Here is a 22,193-nt window from a genome sequence, read left to right as displayed (position 1 = left end):
ACTTTTTACATAGTCCTCGACATCAGGTTTCATTTTTGGCCACCAGAACTGTCTTCTTAGTAAATGTAGGGTTTTTAGGAATCTGAAGTGGCCTCCCAGCCGGGAGTCATGGCTACGCTTTAGTACCAGTAGTCTTAGGGTTGTGGGTACATAAAGCTTAGTCTCTTTCCAAGCTAGTCCATCATTCATTGTCAACTCAGTTTGATGGTCCAGGAACCAAGGATCAGTCAATAGGGCCATTTTCTTCTCCTCTCTTTTCTTCTTCTTAATTGAACCTGCCAGCCCTTGTTTGGAGGAGATGATGGATGCTTTCAGGATGGCAGTAGGAGAAAGAGGTTTGGGAGCTATACCGAAACATTTCAACTCAAGAAGTTGTCATAACCCAGAGGTAACTCAGCTGTCTGAAGAGAAATCTTTCTCTAGCCCCAGGCATATGGCTATTCTGTCGGATTGGAGGGAAGAGAGACAATTGGAGTTGGATTTCTCTCAAGAAGACAACCCCCAGATTATTCCTGGAAGTCCATCAAGGGCAGATTTACATCAACAGTTCCAAAAATTAAAGGTGACAGATTTGGTCTCACAGTCTGTTTGGATGGGTGGAAACTTGAGACCACCCATATTCACTTACCCAAATATCGTGAGGAACGAGGAGACTATACAGATGCCAGTTGGAGGAAGCCAGAAAGAAGCATCAACTAACAGAGGTATGTTGCAGCCTCAGAGGCAATTCCCTCATTTTCCAGAAGGAATTTTGCCCCCTGAAGAGAGTATCCCTCCAGGGTGGGGATTTTATCCAGGCCAGGGGTGGATTCAATGCCAATGGCAGCCAGCACCCATACAGTCCTGGTCTGAAGGGGGGTTGCCCAGACAGCAGCCACACCCCAACTCCACTCGACTAGGGAACCAGGCCACACCCATCTTCCTCTTGGCAACCACAATTGCAGCCCCAACCGGAAGAGAGGCCACAGGAACCCCTATTCCAGAGAGGCACCAGCCAGCCAGGGTTCAGGGGGCCTACCCAGCCTACGTACGCCACCCGGCCTATTCCTTCCATTCCAGTACAATCTGCAGGGGCCTGGCAGGTGCCACCTCTGCAACCACGATCCAGGCCGGACCGAATACCCTTTGAGGCTGTATTCGATGGCCGCCACAAACATTTCAATTACTTCCTCACTCTAGTCTGATCCCATATAGAACAATTTGGAGATCAATATGCCACAGAGCGCAATTTGGTTATGGCCATAACAAATGGGATGAATGAAGGGGATGCTTCAGACTGGGTGGCCCAACTACACAACGAACAAGCCCCCGAATTACACTATGTAAACGGATTTATTCAATTATTAACACTCAGATTTGAAAATCCAGACAGGGTAGCAGAGAATGAAGAGAAGTTAATGGAAATGAGGGGAAGGCAAGCAACCACTGTCAGAATTCATTTGGGACTTCAGAAGGGTCGCAAGCCACCTCATGGATTGGCCTGAAAGAGTGACTTTATGCTATTTTAAAAAAAGCCATTGATCCAGAAATAAAGAAGTCCTGTGAAATTAGGGGAATCCCAGAGACCTTACAGTCATGGTATACCGCCTTCCTCAGCTTAGATCGCAGCATCAACCCACAAAGGAAACCCCTTCCGGCAGTCCCGACTAAGAGAATTGTGGCGAGGAGACCACCGACCGGACCAGCCGAACCTGCTCGTACCGACCCACCAGGGTGCTGAAATGTTACCAATGTGGCCAAGCCGGTCATAAGGCAGCAGACTGTCTAGCCCCTGCTCTTGTGCCACAAGCTTCACAGTCAAAGCCTAATACAGCTATTAGGGGTTAGAAGAATCAAGGAAGACCTCCAGGCAGGGACGGGTTCACTAAACATAGCTGGGAAAGCCCCCTCTGTGCAGATGGGAGCAATGGACCACCAGACCGAAACCACGTCCCTGAAAACCCAACCTGTGAAGACGACCCAATGGTGAGTGATCCCATCATACCTTTTACAGTCAAGTTCAGTTAGTGGTACCAAACATGGGGGAGGCTGGGGAGTTAGAAGCTGTCATTGATACTGGGTGTTCCAGGTGTCTTATCGGACTCCCCATCATTGAACAATTGGGCATAAAGACTAACCCGCTAAAACACCCAATCAGATTTGAGCAAGTGGATGGAACCTTAATGGGGGGGGCAGCCACTCAATTGACAGAATTAATTAAGATGGAATTAGGGCCCCATTGCAAACTCATACGCTTCATAGTGGCTCCCAAGATGTCAGAATCAATAATACTGGGACTTGCTTGGTTAGACAAATGGGCCCCGACGATCAAATGGGAGGATGGATTCAGAAAAATCCTTATTGGACTGGGCCCATTGCCCCCTCTTCCACCCACTACAAAGCCACCAGTCAGCTCGAACCCAGAGCCTGAGCCAGCATCCATGGCATCCCACCTTCTCCCAGATAACCACCAGGTACCCGACCAATACAAAGATTTGGCTAAAGTATTCAGTGAAGAAGAGTGTAATGTTTTACCTCCCCATCGAGCCACTGATTGCGCCATAGAATTAGATCCCGGAGCGAAATTACCAAAACCAAAGATGTATTCCATGACGCCTGCTGAAATGGTTGAATTAAGGAAATACATCGACAGCAATTTGGAACAAGGTTTTATTGAGCCTGCCAAATCAAGATTAGCTGTCCCCATGTTGTTCAAGGAGAAGATGGCGGATTGAGATTGTGTGTTGACTTTAGAGGCGTGAATGCAGTATGCATCAAAAACATGTATCCTCTCCCTCTTATGAAGGACTTATTGAACCACCTGTCGAAGGGCAAAGTATTCACCAAGCTAGATCTCAGGGAAGCTTACTATCGGGTCCACATCAAAGAGAGAGATGAGTGGAAAACTGCTTTTAACTGCCCTCTGGATAGCTTCCAATTCAAAGTCATGCCTTTTGGACTTCAGGGGACTCCTGCAGTGGTTATGCAGCTCATCAATGAGGTGCTACACCCGCATCTTTACCGGGGGGTCCTCGTGTACCTGGTGACATCCTTATCTTCAGCAAAACCATGGAAGAATATGTTCAATTGGTCCGACATGTTCTAGAAAAACTTCTAGCCACCACACTGGCTTTGCTCTACTTTCCCGACATGCCTGCGGGGCCAGTGCCCCCTTTCTTCCACACTTCTCCTCCCCTTTCCTTCCCTTTCTCATTTTCTCACTTGCTTTATTTTTTTCTATTTTACACCATGATAAAATAATAATAAAGAAATAATGAAGAAAAACCATTAGAAATTTCTTTTGTGGACCAGCCCCTTTGCTTCATCATTTTAATTTCTGCCTCAGTTTCTTGGGTTCAAGAGGAGAATTGGGCCCAAAGTTCTTGCAGGAAGTCATCCACATTATCCAATTCTGGGGTGCCTTCATCATGGAGTTGGGTAAAACACTCAGATGCTTTGTCTTCTAAATTGTGTCACCCAAGATGGAGACAATCTCACTGTCGTTGTGGAACTCATCCCCATGACGATCACTGTAAGACCAGGCTTACAGGAAGTAAGCAAGCTTGCTAGTGGTCCCATCAAAAACCGGCTTAAAGGGTGGAGGTGCATTTGCAGGAGGTGGTGCTGACAGTGGCACCGGTAACTCAGCTGCATCCTGTTGGTCCCAGTCTCACAACCATCCTCAGTTCAGGTAAAATGCCCATCCAGGGGGAATTTCATCAGCTGGAGGGAACCGTGGTTGCGGAGGAGGGCTGGTTCCTTGGCGGTGCCTCTGCTGGCTTCATTGCCTAATATGACACAGCACTGGTGCAGGAGGACTGACTGCTCGAGCTTCGGCGGTGGTAGACTGGCCTCTCCTGGGGGGACTTCTTTCCCTGATCAGTTGTGTCAAACCCAGGGTTGATAGGCTCAAAGCTTGGGTAGCTCAGTCCTTTTGGGGAGGTATTTGCAGTACTGGTTGGTCTCAGGCTTCCCGTCCAATATTCAGCTGCTCGATTTGGTCAGGTAATCCCTTGAACATCTGGCTATGCATCGCAGTTTGATACTGCCACTCTCTGGTCTCACTTAGCTCAATTGCTCCAATGGATCTCTATTCCAGGATGGTAGCTCTGGGTTCTCTGGAGGCAGTGAGGGAGCGATCCATTAGTGGGTCTGGAAATGTCCCAGTAGGTCTCTCTCCATCAGCTGGATTCCCCCCTACAGCTCCCCAGTCGCCTTGGGTCTTGGGATGAATATCCACCTGGTGTGCAACATCCTCTACCACAGCCGCTACTTGCAGGGTCTCTTTGGGGGTTGGCAGCCTCACAAAAGGTCCTCCACAAGGTTTGCATTCTCTGCCACATTCCTCAGGCTTCTGTTTTTTATCCATCTTCCCTGAGTTTCTCCTCTGTTTCCCTAATATGTAGGCTGGGTAAGCCTGGATACCAATCCTCAGGGACGAATCAGAGGATTTTTTTTTTTAAAAAAAAAAAGCTCAGTTGGAATAATCTCAAGCCTCCAAGTAATGTGTCCTGAAAAATAAAGCTGAAGGCACCCATCTTCCTTTTCATATCCATTTATTAGAAACATATTAAATTGGTGTTAATTCTGACTTTGAACTGTATCCAGAATTACACCCAATAAAAGCAACAGTTTGAAACTTCCCCCGAGTCACAATCTCCAATCACTTGTCAGTCCAACAGCCCAGTTACTCCAAACTGCACCTTCGGCCAGCTGCAGGCCTCTTGCCATGGGAAAGGAATGCCACCTAGACATAATATTCTCCCCTTACCTTTACACCCCCTCCCTTTCAACAGTTAGAAAGTGGCAAGCCTGAAAGTATTTTCAAATTCAGTTACATCAAACATAAAAGCTAATAGAAAAAGAGTACAAAGGCTACAATAAAATATGGCTACACATATGTAATCTTCAAGGTCGACAATATCTTTTACATGTGTTTGTATGTGTGTATGTACGTATGTTTGTATATATGTATATATGCATATAACTGATGCTGTAGCATCTACACTGAATTGTATAGAATTTAAGTTGGGTTTCTTGTTACCCTGGGATACAAAGATAATAGGTAAATATCAAAAAGCCACCAAAAAGCAGAACCTGAGTTTCAAAGCAACCTTGGGTATTTGGCCAAATAGTTTTCACCTTTCCCACCTTTCCGAAGTTGAGGAAGAAGTTTTTTCTTTTTTTTAACATGACGCTATGTCTTACCATCTGCACTCTCTGTTGATACACCAAATCACCTTTATCTATATGAATTTGCCCTTTTGGTTCAGAAGATATTAGATTGGATTAACAGAGTTGGAAGGGACTTTGTCATCTAATCCAGCATCCCGCCCAAGCAGGAGATCATTTCTGACAAATGGCAGTCCAATCTCTTCGTGAAAGTCTCAAGTGATGAAGCTCCCACAACTCCCAAAAGCAAGCTGTTCCATTGGTTGATTGTTCTCACTGTCAGAAAAATTATTATGTATGTTTAAATAATATGGTGATTGGCATTAGAAAAGGGTATTGGAATGTTGAATAATCAAACAATGAAGGATCATAAATTATTATAAATATGTGCATCAATATTAGAATTATGTGTGATGAATGTAAGGGATGTGATTAATGTTGTTATTTCTGTTTGCACCAAAATGTATGATGATTAGGTGCCACACTGTTTATGTCTTGATGACTATAAGTAGAATAAGTAAAAAGCTTGATTAAAAAAAAAAGATCCTTCTGGATCTGGAATCTATCTTCTTGGGCAGTGGTCCCCAATCTTTTTTGTACCAGGGACCAGTTTCACGCAGAAACACTTTTTCAAGGACCGGGTAGGGGCGTGAAGGTTCCAATAACAAAAACCTTAATCATTATATTTAGTATGTGATCTGAATGCAACAATTACATTTTATATTAGGCACTTTCATGAACTATTGCACTATAATATCAACTCACTAAAATGTAGAATCAGTGGGAGCTCTGGGCTTGTTTTCCTGCAACTAGACGGTTCCATCTGGGGGTGATGGGAGACAGAGACACTAGAATTGTATTCCTTATATCCAGTCTACTCCGTAGTCTTGTTTTTGTTGCTGTCAATGCAGAAAACCCCGCCTCACAAAGATAAGAGGTTGAAAATGGAAGCAGGACTTTCAGTGCTTTAGTGGCAATGTCAGGATGTTCTGCTTTGACTTTACTCCAGAATGCAAAGAGATTTGAAGTTGTTTCAAACATGGATTGAAGGCCACCATCACTTGCAATCTCAACTAGTTGTTCCTCTTCTTGTAGGGTTAAAGTTGATTCCCCTGGCTTGTTCACAAATAGGTTCCGGATCCATTTCTTCCCCAGCCTGGGGTCTTTTGCGATGGGGAAGTAATGCTCAAACTCTTTTGAAAGCTGCAACAGGTGATCATGCACTAACTGGGTGAATGAAGGTCCAAACTCAGTCTCTTCCATAATCCCTGCTACTATGTGAAACATGTCAAATATCCCTGTGTTCACTTTCCGTCTCCATAACTCCAGTTTGGCTTTGAATGCTGCAACCTTATCTGCCAACTTGAAAATGGTTGTCATTTTCCCCTGAAGTGAGAGATTGAGTTCATTGAGCAGGTTAAAAATGTCACACAGGTAAGCAAGTTTCGAGATCCAATCAGCGTCACTGAAGTATGCTGCCAGTGGTGACTGTTTTTCCAAGAAAAATCTCTGGAGTGACTCTCTTAACTCAAAAACTCTTGCCAGTGATTTACCTCTTGAAAGCCATCTCACCTACAAGAGAAGGCGTCTATGTTCTGCATCCATCTCTTCACAGAGCTGTTCGAACAGACATGAATTCAGGGCATGTACTTTTATGTGGTTAATAATTTTTATCACATCTTGCAAAACGCTGTTAAGATCAGGTGGCATTTTTCGGCTTGCCAGCATTTCCCTATGGATGACACAGTGTGTGGACTCACATTCAGAGGCAACCTCCTTGATCCACGTTGTCAGACCTGAAAGCCGCCCAGTCATCGCAGCCGCTCCGTCTGTGCATACAGCGACACAGTGCGACCAATTAAGCCTCCCTGATATGTACTTGTTCAAGGACATGAATAACTCTGCAGCTGTGGTGTTAGTTGGCAGAAATAGTGCATATAGCAAATCCTCATGTACATCCTCCTGAAAAATGTATCTCACAAAAACGAGCAATATTGCTTTGTTGTCAACATCTGTAGATTCATCCACCTGAATCGCGTACCATGGTGACTCATTAATTCTCTCAAGTAACTGTGCTTCGATGTCCTCTGCTATTTCATTAATTCTTCTTGTTACGGTGCTCGCCGAAAGGGGGATGTTTTCGACCTTTTTTACTGCAGCCTCTCTGAAAAGTTCACTGCAAATGTCCTTTGTAGCAGGCAAAATCAATTCTTCCCCAATAGTAAAGGGCTTCTTAGCTTTAGCAATGCGGTCCGCGACCAGGAATGATGCTTTTAGCGCGGACACATTTGTTGAAGTAGTGGCCTTCAATAATTGTTTCTGTCCTTCATTTTCCTGTTTTTTTCTTTCAAAATATTCTAAGGGCTTTTCTTTCAATGCTGGGTGTTTTGTCTTCATGTGGCGGCGCAGTTTTGATGGTTTCATGGCTTCATTAGCAAGTCTGTCACCGCATATTACACAGAGTGGGTGTGGGGCTTGTGAATCACCTGTTGCAATGAACCCAGGTAGGAATTTTGGTATTTTCTTTTAAATGCAGCTTTCTTTTTGCAGGCAGTCTGTGACCCTTCTGCTGTCTCATCGTTGTCTCGTTTACCCTTTCCAAAAAAACACTCCAGTGAACTCTGTTTCTGGCTCATTTTGCGAGGGCTAGCTTGCATTGCTGATGCAGGATAAATACGCGCCAAAGAGTCAAGCGCAGAAGTTAGGTGAGGGCGGAAGTGGTTATCTTTCAAAATAAGACACCCGGAAGCAAAAACATATTTTTATATATATTTTAATCACGATTACTCATTCTTTGCGGCCCAGTACAAAATGATCCACAGACCGGTACCGGTACCGGTGGTTGGGGACCCCTGTTCTTGGGTATTAACTTTTCCTGCCAGCTTGGTGTTATCTGCAAATTTGATGTATTTCTCTTCTATTCCCTCATTTAAATCATTTATGATTGAAGAGTACTGGGCCTAGAACAGAACTTTGGGCTACCCCACTACTTACTTTCCTCCATGTAGATGTAGTTCCATTAAGGACTGTATGTTGAGTGTGATTTGTAAAGTGGTTACAAATCAATCTGGTGGTAATGCTGTCTCTCCCACATTTTTCTAGCTTATCAAGAAGTTGTTTCTGGTCTAATTTGTCAAATGCGTTACTGAAATCCAACTATACTATGTCCTCTGCATTTCACTAATCCATTGATATAGTCACTTGTGATATGTAGAATTATACCTGTGAAAATATAAAGCAATGGTAATGCCATCTTTAACCTCTGTATTACCCTAAGTTATTTCCTGAAAATTATGTAAGAATTTTCTATTGTTTTGTATAAAGATTACATATTTGGCAGGTTACGCTGACCAGTATCGTGTTAATGATGGAGATAACTGGAAATGGAAATGGGTAAACAGAACAAGGAAACAGATGTTATTCTACAATTGTAACAGGGGTGTTGCATAGGAAGATACGTAGCTTGGATAGATTGTGAATCCAGGAAAGGGGCAAAGACTATATATTTGAACCTGTATATAAACTCCAGCCCTCCTAGGGGAAATGTTTTCTGCCCACGGGCAGAATTCCCTTTTTGCAAAAGCTTCATAATAAGGCTCTTATAAGGTTCACGTGTCTCCAGTATTCAGTTGTCTGAATACCTGAATGGTTGATTTTCATCACGTCACTATAGTATGTAAAAAAATGAAATAAGATTTCTTTGGCATGATCTGTTTTTGACAAACCTATGTTTGCTTCTGGTTATAATCAATCAATTACAATAGAGATTTTAACTGTGGCTATTCTTCCTAATAGAGATAATTGTAATTTCTCCCAAATAAAAGGATTAAAGATCAAAAAAGCGGAATACAAGATACAGGCATTCGTAGATGATTTGGTGCTTTTCATGGAGAAACCAATAGAGACAGGAAATAATTTGATATGAGATAGAAAGATATGGGACAGTAGCAGGACTGAAAATTAATAGAGAAAAGTCAAAAATATTAGCCAAAAAATCAACAGAAAATCAAAAAAGGGATTTAGAAAGAGAGATGGGATTGCAAATTGAAAAAAGGCTTCAATATTTAGGAATCTGGCTAACAAGGAGATATTCTTCAATAAAAAAAGACAATTATGAGACTTCTGGTTGCGGCGCCACGGCGGTGTGGGGAGTGTAAAGCGAGCTCTGCTCTCTCATCCCCAATCTGCGCGTCTGGAGGCTCCTGCGAGGGGTACGCACATCCTGGAGGGGTAGGTGAAGGTGTGGGGAAGCCCGAGAAAATTGATGGTGGTGACGGTCAGCAGCTTCGGTAGGTCATCCAGTCCAACCACTTGCCCAAGCAGACCCTATACCATTTTTGACAGATGACAGTCCAGTCTCTTCTTGAAAGCTTCCAGTGATGTAGCTCCCACAGCTTCTGAAGGCAAGCTGTTCCACTGGTTGATAGTTCTCACTGTCAGAAAATTTATCCTTATTTCCAAGTTGAATCTCTCCTTGTTCATTTTCCATCCATTATTCCTTGTCTGGCCTTCAGGGTGCTTTGGAAAATAGCTTAATCTCCTCCTCTCAGTGGCAGCCCCTCAAATATTGGAACACTGCTATCATGTCTCCCCTGGTCCTCTAGAATCCAGAAGTATTTTTACTTCGTAATGGGTCTCTCCCTGCACTGCACTGGGGCTGCCCCAGCTACAGGCCTTAGCTCCAAACCTATTACTGGCTTCAATAGACTACTATGGAAAACCAGGAGTATTTTCCCCCACGGGCACGGGAGTTTCAGCTCTACCGTAACTGGGTTAATGATTTTTACAATGGGAAAAGGTCCTATAAGCTTAGGATCCAGTTTTCTACTTGGCAGCTTTAGTTTCAGATATTTGGTGGAGAGGTAAACTTTCTCTCATATGTGAAATGGCTTTTGGGGGGATTGTCTTTTGTCTGCCTGCTCTTTCTGCATCTTGGTGGCTTTGGCGAGTGCCCACTTCACATTTCCCCAAGCTTCCTGCAGGGAGCCTACTCATTCAGTCAGGCTTACTGAGGAAGAGGGCTCCTCAGTCATTGCGACAAACTCCACCCCTGTGGCCATCGTGAAAGGCATGAATCCCATGCTGCTATGTATGGCATTGTTGTATGCTACCTCCGTGAAAGCTAATAGATCAGCACAATTGGTTTGTCAGGAATCGTTTAGTCCATTTATGGGCTGAAGGGAGGCCGGAGAAGGTAATAAAATGAGCCTGTTTGGAAAAAAGATCAATCACTGTCTAAATTTCCTCCACTTTCCAGGAGCTCTACAATAAAGTCCATTGCTATTTCCTCCCAGGGTCATGATGGTTCATCCACTCATTGAAACAATCCTCAGGGTTTCCCATGTCTTTCTTTCATCGCTGTGCATCTTGCACAGATTTTTACATAACTCTCAATGTCATTTTTCATTGCTGGCCACCAAAATTGTCTTCGCACCAGATGCCATGTCTTTAGTGGCCAGCTTGCTTGGAGTCATGGCTTCTTTGCAGGACCTGGACCCAGAGGGTGTAGGAGACATACAACTTTGGACTTTTTTATGCCAATCCATTTCAGGAGGCCAGGAGCTGTTGGTTGTCCCTGAACCAGGGGTCAGTTTGCAGCTTGACTGAATTTCTCAGTTAGCTCTTCCCCCAGCTCGCTCGCTTACCTCTGAATCTGTTGCCTCATAGTGACTGCTGTTTGGAGGATGAAATGATGGTATTGACCACCTCTTCATGCTAACTCTTGCACTGGGGCATTTGGGACAAGGAATCTGCTAGAAAGTTTTTCCCTGCTGGAGAAGCATGAAGTCGAACTGATTAAAATACTGCGCCCGCTGAACTTGTCTGGGACAGAGTTTCTGAGGGATCCTAAGGGCCTCCAGATTTTTGTCTTCAAATGGCACTTGGCTCTCTTCTAGGTGTCGCCAAGTTAATAGTGCCCAATGAACCATGAAAGCCTCTTTCTCCCACACCACCCACCTTTGTTTGATGTCGGTGAGTTTTCTGGAGGTGTAGGTACATAGTTGAATGTTCCCCTCCTTGTTCTTCTGGAGGACTGCCCCTATAGTTACATCATTGGTGTCTGTCTGAATGATGAATATCTCCTTGGGGTTTGGGTTCTTTATGAACAGTTCCTCTGCAAATAGCCGTTTGAGATACTCAGATGCTCCCTGGCACTCCACAGTCCTCTAGAGGCAGGCTGACTCGTGGCTTGGGGGCCCCTTTCCCTTTTTTTCGGACTTCAGTGAGGAGCAGGGCTGTTTGGTGAAAGAGGGGATAAACTGCCGGTAGAAGTTTGCAAACTGCAAAAAGCTCTACAATTGCTTGTGAGTTCGAGGGGTTTACCACTCCAGGATGGCTTTGACTTTTCCTGGGTCCATTTCTACCCCCTCACTCAACACTCGATAGCCTAGGTAGTCGAGGCAGGTCTTATAGAATTCATAGTTTGATAGCTTGGCATAGAGGTTTGCAGCCAGAAGTTTCTTTGATGTGCTTCTCCATCATTTTGGTGAAGATAAGAATGTCATCTAAGTGTCAGGATTCCGGCAGTTACCCCCATCTAAATCATGAGTCTCAAGCCAAACTTCCAAAACTTAAAAAGGATGTATTGGGGGTTAACATGTCTGGTACTGCCTGGGTGTAGCCGACTCTGAGACACATAATTCATTGTCACCCTTGACCCTGGTTTTCCCCCACCCCCGGGTCTATCAAAATTCATATTTTCCAGGGGGACACATTCATAGCCAAGAGTCATCAATCATGCTCTCCAGTTAGAATTTTGCGCAGCAGAAACTTCAGTCACACCTAGCTACTATCTTTGAAAACATTTATGGAATGCACTTTCAGTTTTGCAAGCTACTGCACTCCTCCCCACTCCTTTTCTGTTGGCAACTCTAAAAAGACCATAGAAATATTTTATGAGTATACTAGGACCCCTTGTATAGGTGCTCATGCAGCACTGTGTTTATGAGTTGTATGAAGACCACAGGGGCCCTGTCAGCCTCCATGATGCTTGCTTGCTGTCAGCTGCCATAGAAATGGGGAGGTGGGAAGTTTGGCATTTGGGGGGAAGTTTGCTGGAGAGTGGAGATTACTTCTGTGTGAACTAAATATGAAGAGATGCTCTCATACTCAGTGCCCAACTGCATGGACTTGTTTATGCCCAGGCAAGGTCAATCATCTCGGCATACCAGATGAGGGAGAAAAAAAACCTGAAGATGTACCCCACACAACAGCATACGCACTGGAGATTGGATGCCCAGTCTGGGTCCTTGGGGGAGGGAACTTGGGATAACTTTCAATATGTAATTTTTGCGTCTATTGCCTCAGATCTGGCTTTCCTTTCATTGCTATTGGCTGCCCCGGTGTTATTCCATAGAAAAAAAAGATGGTACTTATCATCTCTGTGTTGACTACAAAAACCTGAATGCAATGTGTGTAGAAAATGTTTATCCACTCCCCTTAATGAAGGATATGTTGCCTCATCTAGCCAAAGACAAGATTTTTACTAAGCTGGATTTGAGAGAAGCTTACTACAGAGTTTGAATTAAGGAAACAGATGAATGGAAAACCGCATTCAATTGCCCTTTGGGTTGTTTCCAGTTTAAAATGCTCCCGTTTGGATTACATGGAGCCCCTGCCTTGTTTATACAACTGATAAATGAGGTACTGCATGAATATCTTTATAAGATTTATCTGATAATATTCTTATTTACACGAAAACCATGGAGGAGCATATAAAGTTGGATTGATCAGTCCTCAAAAAACTCAAGACGGCTGAATTGTATGCCAAATTATCAAAATGTGAATTTCACCAGAAAAAAATTGACTATTTGGGTTACCACATATTGCATTAGGGGAGAGAAAAGGACCCAGAGAAGGTTCAAGCAGTCATGGAATGGGCTCCCCCATGCACCAGAAAGCAGCTGCAAAGTTTTCTGGGTTTTGCTAATTTCTATTGACAATTTATCCCCGCCTTTGCAAAAATTGTGTTACCCATTACAAATCTCCTAAAGACAAAAGGAGAAGTTAAAAAAAGTCTATCTGGCTCCTTGAGTGGACCATGGAGTGCCAAGCAGCTTTTGAGAAATTGAAACAGTTGTTTGCTGCTGAACCTGTTTTTAAACATCCCAACATGTTTGCCCCCTTTGTGGTCCAGGCCAATGCCAGTGACATCGCTGTAGGGGCGATTTTACTACAAGCCAATGTTACTAAGGCTTTACAACCCTGTGCCTACACTTCCCGAAAACTAACTGAAACTGAAAGTAGATGGGCAATTTGGGAGAAGGAAGCATTTGCAGTCTTTACTAAGTTGGAGATATTTCCTAGAAGGGGCAAAACACCCATTTGAGGTGTGGACGGATCACAAAAACCTAGATGCTTTAAAGACAACCCCCCCCTCCCGAAAATTGTCACCCAAGCAAATTCATTGGGTGCAACATTTTAATCATTTTAATTTCTCATTGCGATACCTTCCTAGGGGAAAGAACTTGATGGCAGATGCTTTATCTAGATCAGTGGTTGCCAACTGGTGGGCCGCAGCCCACCGGTGGGCCGTGGCAAAATTTTGGTGGGCCACAGAAGATATGCCCCCCAAAACCAATTAATCTGGGCTGCGCAGGAAAAGAAGGCTGCTCCGCCACATGGCCAGTGCAAAACTTACTTTGACTGAGACTGAGCAATAGAGAGCCATGCAAGCTGGAACTTGAAGATAAGACCAACAGCGGGGAAGGGAAATCCGCGCCCGTATTGGCTTGCTGATGGTGGGAAAGGAAGGCGATTATGAACTAACCGAGCAGCTACACTGATACACAGGGGTATCAGTGTAGCCATTCGGTTAGTTCATAATCGCCCTACCTGGAGAAGGAGGTGCTGGAGGAGGCAGCAGTAGTGGAGAAGCAGGCCAGGCATTGAAGACCCGAGAAGAAAGGCAGCAGCTTGTGCTTTTGCCAGTTGGCTGCAGCAACTACCCATTGCCTCCAGGTGGGCAGGGTGGGTGGAAGGAAGAGAGAGAGAGAGGAGGGAGCAGTCCAATGCTACTGGAGAATTGAATTCATAGTGAGAGCTGTGCACAGCTTGGCTTACAGAGTGACCAATATCAGGAAAATGTTAGATAGTACTGTGCATTCAAATGTTTGTCCTGTAATGACTTGGATTAACATGGGGTGGAAATGTTTCAATATTTTGTAATAATTGCACGAACTTTAATAATTTTGTTACAATAAGCGTTTTGTTATGATTAAGCATTTATGATTTTGTTATAAATATATATATATATATATATACACACACATACACATACACATATACATATACATATACATATATACATACATACATACATATTCTGAGGTTTTCGCGGGTATTTGTATGTGGATCTTTGGTTATTCGGGTTTTCTCCCGCGTAAAATTGGAAGAATCTAGGCGACGTTTCGATGAAGTCTCATTCATCATCTTCAGGCTTGTGTCTTCGGCTTTGTGCTTCTCGGAGTAATGTGAGCTTGCAGCTGCTACTTCCTTTTAACTGCTAGTGGGGGTGTGACTTGATTGGGTGGGGGCTTGGCTGTGTTCTGATTGGGTGAGGGTGTGTTCTTTTACGCAGGAGAAAATTTTACACGGGAGAAAACCCGAATAACCAAAGATAGATAGATAGATAGATAGATAGATAGATAGATAGATAGATAGATAGATAGATAGATAGATAGATAGATAGATAGACATATATATTATGTTTAATATAAAAATAAAAAAATTATATTAAATATATCTTTTTTTAAAAAATTGTATTAGTGGGCCTCAGGATTTAAAAGTATGAGTTTGATGATCCCTGAGGTATAATAGCGCTCGACAAAGAAGTGATCCACCCAGTTGTCACCTCCAAGCAACTGGCTGCCCCAGTGGTCACCAGAGCCCAGCAGAAGGGGAACATTGATCCCCCTACTGATTTAACTGAACAGCTAAAAGGGGCGTTGAAAACGGATGACTGGTTTTTGTCCCACTCAAATGAGTATACTATTCGTGATGGCCTGGCGTGTGGGCACAAAGTTATATGTCCCCGCCAGTCTTAGAAGTACCATTTTGCAACAGGCCCACGATTTGAAAGTTGCTGGACATTTTGGGTTCATGAAAGCATTACACTTGGTTAAACGGCAGTTCTGGTGGCCTTCTTTGAAAAAGGACATAGGACTTCCGGAGGCATCCTCCTCGGTCACGGACTGGAGACTGTGATCGTCCATGGCTTCAATCCATGCTCTCCCATCGGAGGGCCCCAGTCATCTGTTTTTGGGGCCAGAACCACCCTGTAGAGGTGGTGAAGAAGGGGGAGACCACCAGCTGGATCGAGGGAAACCGCATCTCCCCTCCTTGGCCAGGTGGTCAAATATGGCCACCCTGAAAAGGAAGAGCTAACCAGGACAAAGATTTTTTGTTTCTGTCATGTTTTCTTTTTGCCAAAATCTTAGTTTTCCCTTTGTTTATTTTCAATCCTGCCACTTTCCTATATTCTTCTATCTTATTTATCAACTTAGGTCCTGTTCCTAGTGGTTCTTCTAGAAAAAACCAAGATCATCTGCAATGCCTGTAATTTATATTCTTCCTTTTTATTTCCATCCCTTTTATTTTCTTATCTTTCCTAATATTTCTATTTAATACTTCTAAAGTTAATACAAATAGTAGTGGCAACAAGTGGCACCTTTGTCTTGTTCCCTTCTTAATGTTAATTTTTTCAGTCAATTCTCCATTTACCATCACTTTTGCATATTGTTTATAATATAAACTAAATCAACTTATATCATCTTAATCATTTTAATAAACCTTTCCCCGAAATCCATTTCTTCCGTTTGTGTCAACATAAACTGCCAGTTCACTTCTGTGCATCTAAGAAAATCAACACCATCTGTTTTTCTGGATGCGCTTCAAAATATTCCAGTGTTCAGAATTGTTCTCATATTGTCTTTTATTTCTCTCATAGATAAAAAACCATTTTGGTCTGAGTGTATAAACTGATTTAAAAATCTCTTTAGTCTCTCTGCCTTTATTGAAGCAAATATTTTGTAATCCAAATTCAACAATGATATTGGTCTATAATTTTTAATCTGTTGTAGGTCAGAATCTTCTTTCGGTATGATGTAAGCTTCCATCCATGAATTGGGTATTTTCGCCTCCATCAGTACATCATTTAACACTTCCAGCATTATGTTACTCAGAAAACCCTGCAAGGTTTTATACAGTTCTGCTTGTAAACCATCCAGCCCTGGTGCTTTCCCATTGTTTTGTCTTTTTATTGCTTCTGTTAATTCCACCATTGTAATTCTTTCCTCTAGCATTGTTTTAATTTCTTCTGGTATTTTAGATAATTCTGCTTTTTTGTAGGTATTCTTTAATTTCTCCTTCTCCAACTTGCTCTTGTTCATATAATTTCCCATAGTATTTTTGAACTATTTCTTTTTTGTCTTCATTTCTGTAGCAAAGGTTTCTTTTATTGTCTGTTAATTGAGAAATCCATTTCTGCTCCTTCTCTTTTTTTTCAGGCTATATGCTAACCATCTTCCTGGTGAATTTGCATTTTCAAATAAATTTTGTTCGGATCTTTTTATTTTTTGTGCTAATTATTTTTTGCCTCCTAGTTCCATTTTATGGTTTATTAAATTCATCTTATTTTGTATGTCCTTTCTTTGTGGGTTTCTTTGCAGTTCTTTTTCCAGTTTTTTATATCTGTCTTCTAATGTCTTTTGTGCCTGTCTCCTTTTTCTATTTCTCTTTCCCACATATGTTATAGTTAGTCCTCTGATATAAGCCTTTGCTGTGTCCCATACATTTTGTAATTAGGTTTCTTCTCTTCTGTTTTCATTAAAAAAGAATTTCAATTCTTTTTCCATATATCTAGTAAATTCCTTTTCTTTCAATATTAAATTTTTCATTGTCCATCTTGACCTCTTTTTATGTCTCTTCCATATTACTTTTATCAGATTATGGTCTGCCTAGGTATATGTTTCAATACTTATTTCTTCTATATTAGAAATTAAATCTGTTGATGTCCACATCATATCAATCCTGGAACAAGACAAATGTCTGTTTGAATAAAGTGTATATTGGTTGTTTTTTGGATGTATTTCTCACTATGTGTCTTGGATTGCTAACTCTTTCGTCATCCTGACGGGTTTTGGTAATGTTTCTCTGGGGTTTTTTGTTTGTTTGTTTGTTTGTTTATCTTTTGTGTTTTATAGTCCATTTCCATGTCCTCAATTGCAATAAAGTCTCCTAGGATGCATGTACTTTCGTACTCCAATTCCATTATTTTCTTATGTAGTTTATCATAAAATTCTTCTTGATTCCTCATTTGATTCATATATTGCCACTAATAATGTCTGTTTGCAATTCATCATTATTTTTGTTACTCTTGTAGTTCTTATCTCTCTTGCTTCCTTTGGTTTTATTTCTCTTGTCACTCTTTCTTCTTTTTCTCTTTCCTCTCCTCTTTATCGTCCATCCCTCTTCTCCTGCAGCTTCTTCCAGGTGTCTAATTTCTTTTATTTCCCTCGTTCTCTCTCCCTCTTGCTCTCTAAAATAATGGTCATAAAATTGCTCCGCTTTCTCTATAGAATCTAACCTATGTCTCTGTTCCTGCTATGTCACCATTATTCCCTCTGGTATCAGCCATCTGAAATTAATCCCTCTTTTAATTAAGCACTTTGTCACAAATTGGTATTCCCTCCTTAAGTCTCTAATTCTTCTTGGAATTTGCTTCAAAACTGTTATTTCTTTCTCTTTATACTTCAGTGCGTCATCTCTTGCTTTCTGTAAAATTTCTGTTCTTATAGCTTTCTTTGTGAATCTCACATGTACCTCTCTTGGTAACTTATTTCTCAATGCATATCTGGTCTGGACTCTAAATAGTTCGTCTATATTAGCCATTGCTTTTTCTTTAGTCACCTCCGAATGCTCTGCCAACAAATCTGCCATTATTTCTGCTAGGTTTTTCCCCTTTTCTTCCTCTATATTTTGAAACCTTAAATAATAGTCAGTGTGGTCCATTTCCAATGGGATAATTGTTCTCTCCTTGCTTTGATCAGCTAACATCAATCTATAATCCGTATCTCCTACTCTTTCTTTCCGTTATAGCTGCTCTCTCCTCTATTTTTTTCATATGTTGTTTATTTTTCATCAATTGTTGGACATTCTACCTTTTCTTCTACATTTTGTACTTTCTCTTCCACTCTCCCTATTTGTTCTTGGAGAGCTTGTAGAATCATTTTGATCTCCGCTTGCATTGAGGCCACCTTCTCTTGTTGTAACATAGAATCCATGGATCTTTGTCCTGCAGGGCTGGAAGCAGCTTAGGAGGAAGCAGAAAATGGCACAGATGTTGTTTTCTTCATTATAAAATATTTAAATTGTTATATCTTTATAATCCTTCTTGTAGTAATCTGGCAAAAATAAAAACAATTATAATCCAAAGAGAGGTTATTATGTCCTCTCCCAAATTCCTTTCTTCAGGTTCTTCTGTACCCTAATCCAAGTCGTGTTTATGGTAAACTCAAAAAAATACACACACACAAAAAGAAGCGTTATCACAAAAAAGGAGAAAAAGAAAATAGAAAAGAATTTAAAAAATTTAAAGAGGATTGAAAAAGGAGATATGAGTGTTAACCAGAAAAATAATGTATAATAGTACTGCAATAATGAGAAAAAATAAAACTAAAATGTAAGTAAAAAAAAATAAAAAATCAATTATCCAATTATAGTCCACGTTAGGTCACCAGCTTTCAAAGTCCAACCATCAATTAATTTTCTAACAATAATTTCCACAGTGCAAACCTGCAGGTGTTCTTCAAGGAAAAAAAACAAAGCAGTCCAGGAGAAAGGGAGTTTAATCTTCTGTTTCCTTGTATCTAGTTTATTTCTTTGAGTTTCCAAGAGTTATACTGTTTTAAACAAAAGTTCTCAGTGTTCCACTTTCTGACTATAAACACAGTATCTTTATCTTTCTATTCCCATACTGTCAAGGTCATATAGTCCCCTTTCTCCCTCTGTCTTCTATTTCCTCTTTCACCTTTAGGTAGCACTGTTGCACTGCTTTCTCTCTTCTCTTTGCTGTAACAGTCCCTTATTATTTAAAGTTCTTCAAAGTTTGTAATTAAACACAGGAAAATGAAAAAGTCAAAAAAGAAAAAAAAAGGGGAAATCCAGATACCTCTTATTTTTTCCTTTTTTAATTCATTAAATCCAATAAGTCCAGTCCAGTTTCTAAGTTTCTATTCATTCACAAATCCTTAGTTACTTCCTTTTTCAATTTGTGCCAGAAAAAGCTTTCTTCACTTGTATAATAATTCCTTCCTTGTATAATAACGAATTTTCTTTCCAAATTTTTATCTTGCATTTTTTTCCCAAGCTGATTTTGTAAAATAAAAGGTCTAGGAATGGTCAAACCACAAACATAATAATTTCATACAAATATATTGTGTCATACTTGCTGTCTACTTCCAACTGTCATGTCTACAAGTCTAGACGGAGACCTGTTATAATTTCATCACTATGCATCAAATAGCACTTGCTCCAAAAGATTTTTGCTAAAATAATTCAACAGAAATGCAAGAGACCTAGTGTAATGTAAGCACAATCCTTTTCCACTATTCATTAGGTAGTCTAACTTTCTGCAGGCAACTGTAGCATATAAAATTATAGTGCTAGGTTAAGTCATATTAACTTGGATGGCTCAATGCCTAAAGCATCTTTGATAATCTCTTTTATCAGGTTCAGGCAAAATTCTGGACTTTGAGGACAGAGTAGAAATTTGATCTATAAAACCTACTCTTGCACAGTCCTTTAATATCACAGATTGGTGATACATTATAACTTGTGTGCAGTGAATGTTAATTTTTTTCCTCTAGATCAGGGGTGTCAAACTGGATTTCTTTGAAGGCCGGATCAGCATTATAGTTCTCCTCGCGGGCTGGCTGGGGTGGCGTGGGGACGGATGCCTCCTGCAGCATCCTGGCAGCCAAAACGGAGTGGGGGGTCTGCGCATAGTCCCCCCCCGCACCTCATTTTAACTTTCCATGGCCTCCTGCAGCACTCTGCTGGCCATTTTCGGGCCATTTTTGGTCTGTTTTGGGGTTGTTTTCAGCCCATTTCCAGCCCGTTTTCACCCCATTTTTGGCCAGGGGATTTTTGGCCTGTTTTCACCCCCTTTTAAAGGCCATTTTTGGGCCGTTTTTCAGCCATTTCTAAAAGCAGGATCTCTGGATTCTTATAACAAAATCAAGGTAATAGTATTTTTGCAATTTGAACAGGTAGCATTTTCAGCCAGCAGAGTGCTGCAGGAGGCCATGGAGGCCAAAAATGGGCTGTGAAAGGGTGCACACCAGTCCTTTGATATTTCCAGGCCGGCCCTGCAGGCCAGATTTAAGCTCCCTGTGGGCCTGATTTGGCCCATGGGCCTTAAGTTAGACACCCCTGTTATAGACATTTGGCAGTGTAAGGTCCCAGAAGTTTTCCCGAGCCACTGAGATGCCAAAGAGAGTGAGACTCGAGTGAGACTTGCAAAAATAACAGCTTTTTTATTCTTTGACCAAAGCAAAAAGTCTGGGTGAATGCTATATCCAAAACATACAGACAAAATGCATGTAAGGCATAGCCACACCCTGCGATAGTGGCTCAGAGTATTATATACATTTTACGCTGATAGAAACAGAGACAAAGGTTCATTATTCAATGTGAGCAATGTCTTGTCCATGCCCTCCCACCCCTTATCCATGGAGCGTTCTTTGTCCATTCTTTGTTATTTTACACAGTATCCCTTGTCCTTGTGTGTTAGTGGTCCTAGGCAGCTTATCTATGAAGCAAAATAGTCCTGGGAAGTGTCTCCAAGGATGTGCCTGACTCTGAAGCAAATTGCAGAAGTGAGAAACCAGATAGAAAAGGATACAATTCTTCTACAGAATGAATTACTAGCAAATGATTGCTAACCATAGCAATCTTTAACAGAAGCAAAGAGCAAAGATTAGATGGATTCATGTCAATATGTCCTTTCAAGAGAATAGAAGGGTCCTGTTTAATTCTAAAAATTCTCTGTAAAATATTGTATTTTGAAGGCTGACTAGGATACCAGTACAGTTGATTTGTAGTTATAGAGTTGTATGAAAGATAGATATAGCCTCCATTAAGATCTCTTTTGCTCTGACAGAAGAGTTTGCCTGCCCTATCTTATTATTCATTAGCAAACAGATCTAGGAGTTAGGATTATTCTGTTCTTTGTGAATGGAACTTGTAGTCAGATACATTCTATGGGTTCTTCTTCCAAGTGCTCGCTTTTGAAATGTACAAGTGCTGAATATGGACATCTTATAACGCACAATATATATACAAAGTACATACATTATTTTAGGCAAATCTTTGTTTCTCCTCTGCCCATAGTTTTCAAACTGAATAAAAAGGGACTTCCTTATTGAGATGATGATAAAGCTTAAAAGGACAACTCAGCCACTGCTATTAATATGCAAGCTAATTCCTTGTTACAGCCAGGATTTTAGTTCTCTTGAAGATGAACACAGCTGTCTAGCGCTTTTATTTACACAGAGAAAGAATATTTTCATGATCTGGAATCCTTTATAACATACTGAGGGGTCATTCAACAGATATATCAGTTTGAAAAAATAATCTTCCTTAAAAAGAGAGAAAATATCCTCATTGTTGAAAGATAAATGATAGGTCTGCTACAGCAACAACTTTGGCATTCTGCACAGGGGAACACTGGCATACACACAAAAAGAAAATGACTAGAACATGACTAAAACTAGGATCTAGTTTAGGGTGCCCTGTGTGTGCCCTGCACCATTCAAGATCCTTCTCTTAATGCAAAGTGTGTACATAATTATAAACCCAAGAAAGAAGAATATGAAGAAATATGTAGGCAATACAATAATTTCTTCTCTGGTTTGGGTCAATAATTAGTTTTTAAATATACCACATCATTCCAAGATTTGTGAGGCATACAGATAGCCCTTGTTTACGAACTGCCTTATTTAGAGTCCATTCACAGTTAAGACAATGATGAAAAAATAACT

The 22,193-nt window shown here is 41.3% G+C and overlaps 1 protein-coding gene across 2 annotated transcripts in view; it reads right to left on the bottom strand.

Moving 5' to 3' along the window:
• LOC113417460 (gamma-aminobutyric acid receptor subunit alpha-2) overlaps positions 1 to 22,193 on the bottom strand; it is a 162,929-nt gene that overhangs the window by 119,453 nt on the left and 21,283 nt on the right. The window lies entirely within an intron of this gene.

Source organism: Notechis scutatus, chromosome 4 (assembly GCF_049901735.1).
Source record: "Notechis scutatus isolate UNSWTSFEM ecotype Mainland chromosome 4, rNotScu1.2, whole genome shotgun sequence".
NCBI classification, from domain to species: Eukaryota; Metazoa; Chordata; class Lepidosauria; order Squamata; family Elapidae; genus Notechis; species Notechis scutatus.
Note: the sequence above shows the minus strand (reverse complement) of the source record. Positions and strands in the feature narration are given on the sequence as shown.